Source organism: Hordeum vulgare, chromosome 2H (genome assembly GCF_904849725.1).
Source record: "Hordeum vulgare subsp. vulgare chromosome 2H, MorexV3_pseudomolecules_assembly, whole genome shotgun sequence".
NCBI lineage: Eukaryota > Viridiplantae > Streptophyta > Magnoliopsida > Poales > Poaceae > Hordeum > Hordeum vulgare.
The window spans coordinates 576696079-576705685 of NC_058519.1; the positions used below are offsets into that span (position 1 = coordinate 576696079).

Consider the following 9607-nt stretch of genomic DNA (forward strand, 5'->3'; position numbering starts at 1 on the left):
TTTGCGCCACGTGACAAGGATGACGCGGGAGCGTGATCTATATGACCTCATTTTCTTATTTTTGACGATTACTGTGTGACTTTTCCCACCGCGCTTGACACCCAACGACTAATAGTAGTAGTAGTAGTAGGGGCAAGCATAAGGAACAAATAGATAGTTGCATGTCGGATGCGATCATACCAGCACTAAAGCATCGGATCCCATCAGAACTCCGAAGTTAAGCGTGCTTGGGCGAAAGTAGTACTAGGATGGGTGACCTCCTGGGAAGTCCTCGTGTTGCATTCCCCTTTTTAAATATATTTTTGCACCACGTGACAAGGATGACGCGGGAGCGTGATCTATATGACCTCATTTTCTTATTTTTGACGATTACTGTGTGACTTTTCCCACCGCGCTTGACACCCAACGACTAGTAGTAGTAGTAGTAGGGGCAAGCATAAGGAACAAATAGATAGTTGGATGTCGGATGCGATCATACCAGCACTAAAGCACCGGATCCCATCAGAACTCCGAAGTTAAGCGTGCTTGGGCGAGAGTAGTACTAGGATGGGTGACCTCCTGGGAAGTCCTCGTGTTGCATTCCCCTTTTTAAATATATTTTTGCGCCACGTGACAAGGATGACGCGGGAGCGTGATCTATATGACCTCATTTTCTTATTTTTGACGATTACTGTGTGACTTTTCCCACCGTGCTTGACACCCAACGACTAGTAGTAGTAGTAGTAGTAGGGGCAAGCATAAGGAACAAATAGATAGTTGCATGTCGGATGCGATCATAACAGCACTAAAGCACCGGATCCCATCAGAACTCCGAAGTTAAGCGTGCTTGGGCGAGAGTAGTACTAGGATGGGTGACCTCCTGGGAAGTCCTCGTGTTGCATTCCCCTTTTTAAATATATTTTTGCGCCACGTGACAAGGATGACGCGGGAGCATGATCTATATGACCTCATTTACTTATTTTTGACGATTACTGTGTGACTTTTCCCACCGCGCTTGACACCCAACGACTAGTAGTAGTAGTAGTAGTAGTAGTAGTAGTAGTAGTAGTAGTAGTAGGGGCAAGCATAAGGAACAAATAGATAGTTGCATGTTGGATGCGATCATACAAGCACTAAAGCACCTGATCCCATCAGAACTCCGAAGTTAAGCGTGCTTGGGCGAGAGTAGTACTAGGATGGGTGACCTCCTGGGAAGTCCTCGTGTTGCATTCCTCTTTTTAAATATATTTTTGCGCCACGTGACAAGGATGACGCGGGACCGTGATCTATATGACCTCATTTTCTTATTTTTGACGATTACTGTGTGACTTTTCCCACCGCGCTTGACACCCAACGACTAGTAGTAGTAGTAGTAGTAGGGGCAAGCATAAGGAACAAATAGATAGTTGCATGTCGGATGCGATCATACCAGCACTAAAGCACGGGATCCCATCAGAACTCCGAAGTTAAGCGTGCTTGGGCGAGAGTAGTACTAGGATGGGTGACCTCCTGGGAAGTCCTCGTGTTGCATTCCCCTTTTTAAATATATTTTTGCGCCACGTGACAAGGATGACGCGGGAGCGTGATCTATATGACCTCATTTTCTTATTTTTGACGATTACTGTGTGACTTTTCCCACCGCGCTTGACACCCAACGACTAGTAGTAGTAGTAGTAGTAGTAGTAGTAGTAGGGGCAAGCATAAGGAACAAATAGATAGTTGCATGTCGGATGCGATCATACCAGCACTAAAGCATCGGATCCCATCAGAACTCCGAAGTTAAGCGTGCTTGGGCGAAAGTAGTACTAGGATGGGTGACCTCCTCGGAAGTCCTCGTGTTGCATTCCCCTTTTTAAATATATTTTTGCGCCACGTGACAAGGATGACGCGGGAGCGTGATCTATATGACCTCATTTTCTTATTTTTGACGATTACTGTGTGACTTTTCCCACCGCGCTTGACACCCAACGACTAGTAGTAGTAGTAGTAGTAGTAGTAGTAGTAGGGGCAAGCATAAGGAACAAATAGATAGTTGCATGTCGGATGCGATCATACCAGCACTAAAGCATCGGATCCCATCAGAACTCCGAAGTTATGCGTGCTTGGGCGAAAGTAGTACTAGGATGGGTGACCTCCTCGGAAGTCCTCGTGTTGCATTCCCCTTTTTAAATATATTTTTGCGCCACGTGACAAGGATGACGCGGGAGCGTGATCTATATGACCTCATTTTCTTATTTTTGACGATTACTGTGTGACTTTTCCCACCGCGCTTGACACCCAACGACTAGTAGTAGTAGTAGTAGTAGTAGTAGTACGGGAAAGCATAAGGAACAAATAGATAGTTGCATGTCGGATGCGATCATAACAGCACTAAAGCATCGGATCCCATCAGAACTCCGAAGTTAAGCGTGCTTGGGCGAGAGTAGTACTAGGATGGGTGACCTCCTGGGAAGTCCTCGTGTTGCATCCCCCTTTTTAAATATATTTTTGCGCCACATGACGAGGATGACGCGGGAGCGTGATCTATATGACCTCATTTTCTTATTTTTGACGATTACTGTGTGACTTTTCCCACCGTGCTTGACACCCAACGACTAGTAGTAGTAGTAGTAGTAGGGGCAAGCATAAGGAACAAATAGATAGTTGCATGTCGGATGCGATCATACCAGCACTAAAGCACCGGATCCCATCAGAACTCCAAAGTTAAGCGTGCTTGGGCGAGAGTAGTACTAGGATGGGTGACCTCCTGGGAAGTCCTCGTGTTGCATTCCCCTTTTTAAATATATTTTTGCGCCACGTGACAAGGATGGCGCGGGAGCGTGATCTATATGACCTCATTTTCTTATTTTTGACGATTACTGTGTGACTTTTCCCACCGCGCTTGACACCCAACGACTAGTAGTAGTAGTGGTAGTAGTAGTAGTAGTAGGGGCAAGCATAAGGAACAAATAGATAGTTGCATGTCGGATGCGATCATACCAGCACTAAAGCACCGGATCCCATCAGAACTCCAAAGTTAAGCGTGCTTGGGCGAGAGTAGTACTAGGATGGGTGACCTCCTGGGAAGTCCTCGTGTTGCATTCCCCTTTTTAAATATATTTTTGCGCCACGTGACAAGGATGACGCGGGAGCGTGATCTATATGACCTCATTTTCTTATTTTTGACGATTACTGTGTGACTTTTCCCACCGCGCTTGACACCCAACGACTAGTAGTAGTAGTAGTAGTAGTAGTACGGGAAAGCATAAGGAACAAATAGATAGTTGCATGTCGGATGCGATCATAACAGCACTAAAGCATCGGATCCCATCAGAACTCCGAAGTTAAGCGTGCTCGGGCGGGAGTAGTACTAGGATGGGTGACCTCCTGGGAAGTCCTCGTGTTGCATTCCTCTTTTTAAATATATTTTTGCGCCACGTGACGAGGATGACGCGGGAGCGTGATCTATATGACCTCATTTTCTTATTTTTGACGATTACTGTGTGACTTTTCCCACCGTGCTTGACACCCAACGACTAGTAGTAGTAGTAGTAGTAGTAGTAGTAGTAGGGGCAAGCATAAGGAACAAATAGATAGTTGCATGTCGGATGCGATCATACCAGCACTAAAGCACCGGATCCCATCAGAACTCCAAAGTTAAGCGTGCTTGGGCGAGAGTAGTACTAGGATGGGTGTTTTTTAAATATATTTTTGCGCCACGTGACGAGGATGACGCGGGAGCGTGATCTATATGACCTCATTTTCTTATTTTTGACGATTACTGTGTGACTTTTCCCACCGTGCTTGACACCCAACGACTAGTAGTAGTAGTAGTAGTAGTAGGGGCAAGCATAAGGAACAAATAGATAGTTGCATGTCGGATGCGATCATACCAGCACTAAAGCACCGGATCCCATCAGAACTCCAAAGTTAAGCGTGCTTGGGCGAGAGTAGTACTAGGATGGGTGACCTCCTGGGAAGTCCTCGTGTTGCATTCCCCTTTTTAAATATATTTTTGCGCCACGTGACAAGGATGACGCGGGAGCGTGATCTATATGACCTCATTTTCTTATTTTTGACGATTACTGTGTGACTTTTCCCACCGCGCTTGACACCCAACGACTAGTAGTAGTAGTAGTAGTAGTAGTAGTAGGGGCAAGCATAAGGAACAAATAGATAGTTGCATGTCGGATGCGATCATACCAGCACTAAAGCACCGGATCCCATCAGAACTCCGAAGTTAAGCGTGCTTGGGCGAGAGTAGTACTAGGATGGGTGACCTCTATTTTTGCGCCACGTGACAAGGATGACGCGGGAGCGTGATCTATATGACCTTATTTTCTTATTTTTGACGATTACTATGTGACTTTTCCCACCGCGCTTGACACCCAACGACTAGTAGTAGTAGTAGTAGTAGTAGTAGTAGTAGTAGTAGTAGTAGTAGTAGTAGTAGTAGTAGTAGTAGTACTAGGGGCAAGCATAAGGAACAAATAGATAGTTGCATGTCGGATGCGATCATACCAGCACTAAAGCACCGGATCCCATCAGAACTCCGAAGGTAAGCGTGCTTGGGCGAGAGTAGTACTAGGATGGGTGACCTCCTGGGAAGTCCTCGTGTTGCATTCCCCTTTTTAAATATATTTTTGCGCCACGTGACAAGGATGACGCGGGAGCGTGATCTATATGACCTCATTTTCTTATTTTTGACGATTACTGTGTGACTTTTCCCACCGTGCTTGACACCCAACGACTAGTAGTAGTAGTAGTAGTAGGGGCAAGCATAAGGAACAAATAGATAGTTGCATGTCGGATGCGATCATACCAGCACTAAAGCACCGGATCCCATCAGAACTCCAAAGTTAAGCGTGCTTGGGCGAGAGTAGTACTAGGATGGGTGACCTCCTGGGAAGTCCTCGTGTTGCATTCCCCTTTTTAAATATATTTTTGCGCCACGTGACAAGGATGGCGCGGGAGCGTGATCTATATGACCTCATTTTCTTATTTTTGACGATTACTGTGTGACTTTTCCCACCGCGCTTGACACCCAACGACTAGTAGTAGTAGTGGTAGTAGTAGTAGTAGTAGGGGCAAGCATAAGGAACAAATAGATAGTTGCATGTCGGATCCGATCATACCAGCACTAAAGCATCGGATCCCATCAGAACTCCGAAGTTAAGCGTGCTTGGGCGAAAGTAGTACTAGGATGGGTGACCTCCTGGGAAGTCCTCGTGTTGCATTCCCCTTTTTAAATATATTTTTGCGCCACGTGACAAGGATGACGCGGGAGCGTGATCTATATGACCTCATTTTCTTATTTTTGACGATTACTGTGTGACTTTTCCCACCGCGCTTGACACCCAACGACTAGTAGTAGTAGTAGTAGTAGTAGTACGGGAAAGCATAAGGAACAAATAGATAGTTGCATGTCGGATGCGATCATAACAGCACTAAAGCATCGGATCCCATCAGAACTTCGAAGTTAAGCGTGCTCGGGCGGGAGTAGTACTAGGATGGGTGACCTCCTGGGAAGTCCTCGTGTTGCATTCCTCTTTTTAAATATATTTTTGCGCCACGTGACGAGGATGACGCGGGAGCGTGATCTATATGACCTCATTTTCTTATTTTTGACGATTACTGTGTGACTTTTCCCACCGTGCTTGACACCCAACGACTAGTAGTAGTAGTAGTAGTAGTAGTAGTAGGGGCAAGCATAAGGAACAAATAGATAGTTGCATGTCGGATGCGATCATACCAGCACTAAAGCACCGGATCCCATCAGAACTCCAAAGTTAAGCGTGCTTGGGCGAGAGTAGTACTAGGATGGGTGTTTTTTAAATATATTTTTGCGCCACGTGACGAGGATGACGCGGGAGCGTGATCTATATGACCTCATTTTCTTATTTTTGACGATTACTGTGTGACTTTTCCCACCGTGCTTGACACCCAACGACTAGTAGTAGTAGTAGTAGTAGTAGTAGGGGCAAGCATAAGGAACAAATAGATAGTTGCATGTCGGATGCGATCATACCAGCACTAAAGCACCGGATCCCATCAGAACTCCAAAGTTAAGCGTGCTTGGGCGAGAGTAGTACTAGGATGGGTGACCTCCTGGGAAGTCCTCGTGTTGCATTCCCCTTTTTAAATATATTTTTGCGCCACGTGACAAGGATGACGCGGGAGCGTGATCTATATGACCTCATTTTCTTATTTTTGACGATTACTGTGTGACTTTTCCCACCGCGCTTGACACCCAACGACTAGTAGTAGTAGTAGTAGTAGTAGTAGTAGGGGCAAGCATAAGGAACAAATAGATAGTTGCATGTCGGATGCGATCATACCAGCACTAAAGCACCGGATCCCATCAGAACTCCGAAGTTAAGCGTGCTTGGGCGAGAGTAGTACTAGGATGGGTGACCTCTATTTTTGCGCCACGTGACAAGGATGACGCGGGAGCGTGATCTATATGACCTTATTTTCTTATTTTTGACGATTACTATGTGACTTTTCCCACCGCGCTTGACACCCAACGACTAGTAGTAGTAGTAGTAGTAGTAGTAGTAGTAGTAGTAGTAGTAGTAGTAGTAGTAGTAGTAGTAGTAGTAGTAGTAGTAGTAGTAGTAGTAGTACTAGGGGCAAGCATAAGGAACAAATAGATAGTTGCATGTCGGATGCGATCATACCAGCACTAAAGCACCGGATCCCATCAGAACTCCGAAGTTAAGCGTGCTTGGACGAGAGTAGTACTAGGATGGGTGACCTCCTGGGAAGTCCTCGTGTTGCATTCCCCTTTTTAAATATATTTTTGCGCCACGTGACAAGGATGACGCGGGAGCGTGATCTATATGACCTCATTTTCTTATTTTTGACGATTACTGTGTGACTTTTCCCACCGTGCTTGACACCCAACGACTAGTAGTAGTAGTAGTAGTAGGGGCAAGCATAAGGAACAAATAGATAGTTGCATGTCGGATGCGATCATAACAGCACTAAAGCACCGGATCCCATCAGAACTCCGAAGTTAAGCGTGCTTGCGCGAGAGTAGTACTAGGATGGGTGACCTCCTGGGAAGTCCTCGTGTTGCATTCCCCTTTTTAAATATATTTTTGCGCCACGTGACAAGGATGACGCGGGAGCGTGATCTATATGACCTCATTTTCTTATTTTTGACGATTACTGTGTGACTTTTCCCACCGCGCTTGACACCCAACGACTAGTAGTAGTAGTAGTAGTAGTAGTAGTAGTAGTAGGGGCAAGCATAAGGAACAAATAGATAGTTGCATGTTGGATGCGATCATACCAGCACTAAAGCACCGGATCCCATCAGAACTCCAAAGTTAAGCGTGCTTGGGCGAGAGTAGTACTAGGATGGGTGACCTCCTGGGAAGTCCTCGTGTTGCATTCCCCTTTTTAAATATATTTTTGCGCCACGTGACAAGGATGACGCGGGACCGTGATCTATATGACCTCATTTACTTATTTTTGACGATTACTGTGTGACTTTTCCCACCGCGCTTGACACCCAACGACTAGTAGTAGTAGTAGTAGTAGGGGCAAGCATAAGGAACAAATAGATAGTTGCATGTCGGATGCGATCATACCAGCACTAAAGCACCGGATCCCATCAGAACTCCGAAGTTAAGCGTGCTTGGGCGAGAGTAGTACTAGGATGGGTGACCTCCTGGGAAGTCCTCGTGTTGCATTCCCCTTTTTAAATATATTTTTGCGCCACGTGACAAGGATGACGCGGGAGCGTGATCTATATGACCTCATTTTCTTATTTTTGACGATTACTGTGTGACTTTTCCCACCGCGCTTGACACCCAACGACTAGTAGTAGTAGTAGTAGTAGGGGCAAGCATAAGGAACAAATAGATAGTTGCATGTCGGATGCGATCATACCAGGACTAAAGCACCGGATCCCATCAGAACTCCGAAGTTAAGCGTGCTTGGGCGAGAGTAGTACTAGGATGGGTGACCTCTTGGGAAGTCCTCGTGTTGCATTCCCCTTTTTAAATATATTTTTGCGCCACGTGACAAGGATGACGCGGGACCGTGATCTATATGACCTCATTTTCTTATTTTTGACGATTATTGTGTGACTTTTCCCACCGCGCTTGACACCCAACGACTAGTAGTAGTAGTAGTAGTAGTAGTAGTAGTAGTAGTAGTAGTAGTAGTAGTAGTAGTAGTAGTAGTAGTAGTAGTAGGGGCAAGCATAAGGAACAAATAGATAGTTGCATGTCGGATGCGATCATACCAGCACTAAAGCACCGGATCCCATCAGAACTCCGAAGTTAAGCATGCTTGGGCGAGAGTAGTACTAGGATGGGTGACCTCCTGGGAAGTCCTCGTGTTGCATTCCCCTTTTTAAATATATTTTTGCGCCACGTGACAAGGATGACGCGGGAGCGTGATCTATATGACCTCATTTTCTTATTTTTGACGATTACTGTGTGACTTTTCCCACCGTGCTTGACACCCAACGACTAGTAGTAGTAGTAGTAGTAGGGGCAAGCATAAGGAACAAATAGATAGTTGCATGTCGGATGCGATCATAACAGCACTAAAGCACCGGATCCCATCAGAACTCCGAAGTTAAGCGTGCTTGGGCGAGAGTAGTACTAGGATGGGTGACCTCCTGGGAAGTCCTCGTGTTGCATTCCCCTTTTTAAATATATTTTTGCGCCACGTGACAAGGATGACGCGGGAGCGTGATCTATATGACCTCATTTACTTATTTTTGACGATTACTGTGTGACTTTTCCTACCGCGCTTGACACCCAACGACTAGTAGTAGTAGTAGTAGTAGTAGTAGTAGGGGCAAGCATAAGGAACAAATAGATAGTTGCATGTTGGATGCGATCATACCAGCACTAAAGCACCGGATCCCATCAGAACTCCGAAGTTAAGCGTGCTTGGGCGAGAGTAGTACTAGGATGGGTGACCTCCTGGGAAGTCCTCGTGTTGCATTCCCCTTTTTAAATATATTTTTGCGCCACGTGACAAGGATGACGCGGGACCGTGATCTATATGACCTCATTTTCTTATTTTTGACGATTACTGTGTGACTTTTCCCACCGCGCTTGACACCCAACGACTAGTAGTAGTAGTAGTAGTAGGGGCAAGCATAAGGAACAAATAGATAGTTGCATGTCGGATGCGATCATACCAGCACTAAAGCACCGGATCTCATCAGAACTCCGAAGTTAAGCGTGCTTGGGCGAGAGTAGTACTAGGATGGGTGACCTCCTGGGAAGTCCTCGTGTTGCATTCCCCTTTTTAAATATATTTTTGCGCCACGTGACAAGGATGACGCGGGAGCGTGATCTATATGACCTCATTTTCTTATTTTTGACGATTACTGTGTGACTTTTCCCACCGCGCTTGACACCCAACGACTAGTACTAGTAGTAGTAGTAGGGGCAAGCATAAGGAACAAATAGATAGTTGCATGTCGGATGCGATCATACCAGCACTAAAGCACCGGATCCCATCAGAACTCCGAAGTTAAGCGTGCTTGGGCGAGAGTAGTACTAGGATGGGTGACCTCTTGGGAAGTCCTCGTGTTGCATTCCCCTTTTTAAATATATTTTTGCGCCACGTGACAAGGATGACGCGGGACCGTGATCTATATGACCTCATTTTCTTA

General features: G+C 45.8%; 27 non-coding genes and 4 pseudogenes across 27 annotated transcripts; all 31 read left to right on the forward strand.

Annotated features, from left to right (window-relative positions):
- The first annotated feature begins 166 nt into the window (after positions 1 to 166).
- LOC123438760 lies at positions 167 to 285 on the forward strand. The gene has a single exon (XR_006629884.1). It is a non-coding gene; the product is annotated as a 5S ribosomal RNA (ribosomal RNA).
- Positions 286 to 464: 179 nt separating this feature from the next.
- Positions 465 to 583, forward strand: LOC123434022. The gene has a single exon (XR_006625315.1). It is a non-coding gene; the product is annotated as a 5S ribosomal RNA (ribosomal RNA).
- A 182-nt stretch (positions 584 to 765) lies between these two features.
- Positions 766 to 884, forward strand: LOC123437890. The gene has a single exon (XR_006629054.1). It is a non-coding gene; the product is annotated as a 5S ribosomal RNA (ribosomal RNA).
- A 209-nt stretch (positions 885 to 1093) lies between these two features.
- Positions 1094 to 1212, forward strand: LOC123432402. Its single transcript, XR_006623987.1, has one exon. It is a non-coding gene; the product is annotated as a 5S ribosomal RNA (ribosomal RNA).
- Positions 1213 to 1394: 182 nt separating this feature from the next.
- LOC123436701 lies at positions 1395 to 1513 on the forward strand. Its single transcript, XR_006627914.1, has one exon. It is a non-coding gene; the product is annotated as a 5S ribosomal RNA (ribosomal RNA).
- A 194-nt stretch (positions 1514 to 1707) lies between these two features.
- On the forward strand, positions 1708 to 1826 carry LOC123432369. Its single transcript, XR_006623955.1, has one exon. It is a non-coding gene; the product is annotated as a 5S ribosomal RNA (ribosomal RNA).
- A 194-nt stretch (positions 1827 to 2020) lies between these two features.
- Positions 2021 to 2139, forward strand: LOC123433112. Its single transcript, XR_006624665.1, has one exon. It is a non-coding gene; the product is annotated as a 5S ribosomal RNA (ribosomal RNA).
- A 191-nt stretch (positions 2140 to 2330) lies between these two features.
- LOC123431734 lies at positions 2331 to 2449 on the forward strand. Its single transcript, XR_006623322.1, has one exon. It is a non-coding gene; the product is annotated as a 5S ribosomal RNA (ribosomal RNA).
- Positions 2450 to 2631: 182 nt separating this feature from the next.
- Positions 2632 to 2750, forward strand: LOC123436081. Its single transcript, XR_006627317.1, has one exon. It is a non-coding gene; the product is annotated as a 5S ribosomal RNA (ribosomal RNA).
- Positions 2751 to 2944: 194 nt separating this feature from the next.
- Positions 2945 to 3063, forward strand: LOC123436082. Its single transcript, XR_006627318.1, has one exon. It is a non-coding gene; the product is annotated as a 5S ribosomal RNA (ribosomal RNA).
- A 188-nt stretch (positions 3064 to 3251) lies between these two features.
- Positions 3252 to 3370, forward strand: LOC123432332. The gene has a single exon (XR_006623921.1). It is a non-coding gene; the product is annotated as a 5S ribosomal RNA (ribosomal RNA).
- Positions 3371 to 3564: 194 nt separating this feature from the next.
- On the forward strand, positions 3565 to 3683 carry LOC123433582 (annotated as a pseudogene).
- A 154-nt stretch (positions 3684 to 3837) lies between these two features.
- On the forward strand, positions 3838 to 3956 carry LOC123436083. The gene has a single exon (XR_006627319.1). It is a non-coding gene; the product is annotated as a 5S ribosomal RNA (ribosomal RNA).
- A 191-nt stretch (positions 3957 to 4147) lies between these two features.
- LOC123433521 lies at positions 4148 to 4260 on the forward strand (annotated as a pseudogene).
- A 205-nt stretch (positions 4261 to 4465) lies between these two features.
- Positions 4466 to 4584, forward strand: LOC123436350. Its single transcript, XR_006627578.1, has one exon. It is a non-coding gene; the product is annotated as a 5S ribosomal RNA (ribosomal RNA).
- A 182-nt stretch (positions 4585 to 4766) lies between these two features.
- On the forward strand, positions 4767 to 4885 carry LOC123436084. The gene has a single exon (XR_006627320.1). It is a non-coding gene; the product is annotated as a 5S ribosomal RNA (ribosomal RNA).
- Positions 4886 to 5079: 194 nt separating this feature from the next.
- On the forward strand, positions 5080 to 5198 carry LOC123432813. The gene has a single exon (XR_006624382.1). It is a non-coding gene; the product is annotated as a 5S ribosomal RNA (ribosomal RNA).
- A 188-nt stretch (positions 5199 to 5386) lies between these two features.
- Positions 5387 to 5505, forward strand: LOC123432928. Its single transcript, XR_006624494.1, has one exon. It is a non-coding gene; the product is annotated as a 5S ribosomal RNA (ribosomal RNA).
- Positions 5506 to 5696: 191 nt separating this feature from the next.
- Positions 5697 to 5815, forward strand: LOC123433584 (annotated as a pseudogene).
- A 157-nt stretch (positions 5816 to 5972) lies between these two features.
- LOC123436086 lies at positions 5973 to 6091 on the forward strand. Its single transcript, XR_006627322.1, has one exon. It is a non-coding gene; the product is annotated as a 5S ribosomal RNA (ribosomal RNA).
- Positions 6092 to 6282: 191 nt separating this feature from the next.
- Positions 6283 to 6395, forward strand: LOC123433501 (annotated as a pseudogene).
- A 229-nt stretch (positions 6396 to 6624) lies between these two features.
- LOC123435489 lies at positions 6625 to 6743 on the forward strand. Its single transcript, XR_006626737.1, has one exon. It is a non-coding gene; the product is annotated as a 5S ribosomal RNA (ribosomal RNA).
- Positions 6744 to 6925: 182 nt separating this feature from the next.
- On the forward strand, positions 6926 to 7044 carry LOC123437743. The gene has a single exon (XR_006628915.1). It is a non-coding gene; the product is annotated as a 5S ribosomal RNA (ribosomal RNA).
- A 197-nt stretch (positions 7045 to 7241) lies between these two features.
- LOC123436087 lies at positions 7242 to 7360 on the forward strand. Its single transcript, XR_006627323.1, has one exon. It is a non-coding gene; the product is annotated as a 5S ribosomal RNA (ribosomal RNA).
- Positions 7361 to 7542: 182 nt separating this feature from the next.
- On the forward strand, positions 7543 to 7661 carry LOC123434024. Its single transcript, XR_006625316.1, has one exon. It is a non-coding gene; the product is annotated as a 5S ribosomal RNA (ribosomal RNA).
- Positions 7662 to 7843: 182 nt separating this feature from the next.
- On the forward strand, positions 7844 to 7962 carry LOC123437208. Its single transcript, XR_006628401.1, has one exon. It is a non-coding gene; the product is annotated as a 5S ribosomal RNA (ribosomal RNA).
- A 239-nt stretch (positions 7963 to 8201) lies between these two features.
- On the forward strand, positions 8202 to 8320 carry LOC123436780. The gene has a single exon (XR_006627991.1). It is a non-coding gene; the product is annotated as a 5S ribosomal RNA (ribosomal RNA).
- Positions 8321 to 8502: 182 nt separating this feature from the next.
- Positions 8503 to 8621, forward strand: LOC123437892. The gene has a single exon (XR_006629056.1). It is a non-coding gene; the product is annotated as a 5S ribosomal RNA (ribosomal RNA).
- A 191-nt stretch (positions 8622 to 8812) lies between these two features.
- On the forward strand, positions 8813 to 8931 carry LOC123434025. The gene has a single exon (XR_006625317.1). It is a non-coding gene; the product is annotated as a 5S ribosomal RNA (ribosomal RNA).
- A 182-nt stretch (positions 8932 to 9113) lies between these two features.
- LOC123435340 lies at positions 9114 to 9232 on the forward strand. The gene has a single exon (XR_006626595.1). It is a non-coding gene; the product is annotated as a 5S ribosomal RNA (ribosomal RNA).
- Positions 9233 to 9414: 182 nt separating this feature from the next.
- On the forward strand, positions 9415 to 9533 carry LOC123434982. Its single transcript, XR_006626244.1, has one exon. It is a non-coding gene; the product is annotated as a 5S ribosomal RNA (ribosomal RNA).
- The last annotated feature ends 74 nt before the right edge of the window (positions 9534 to 9607 follow it).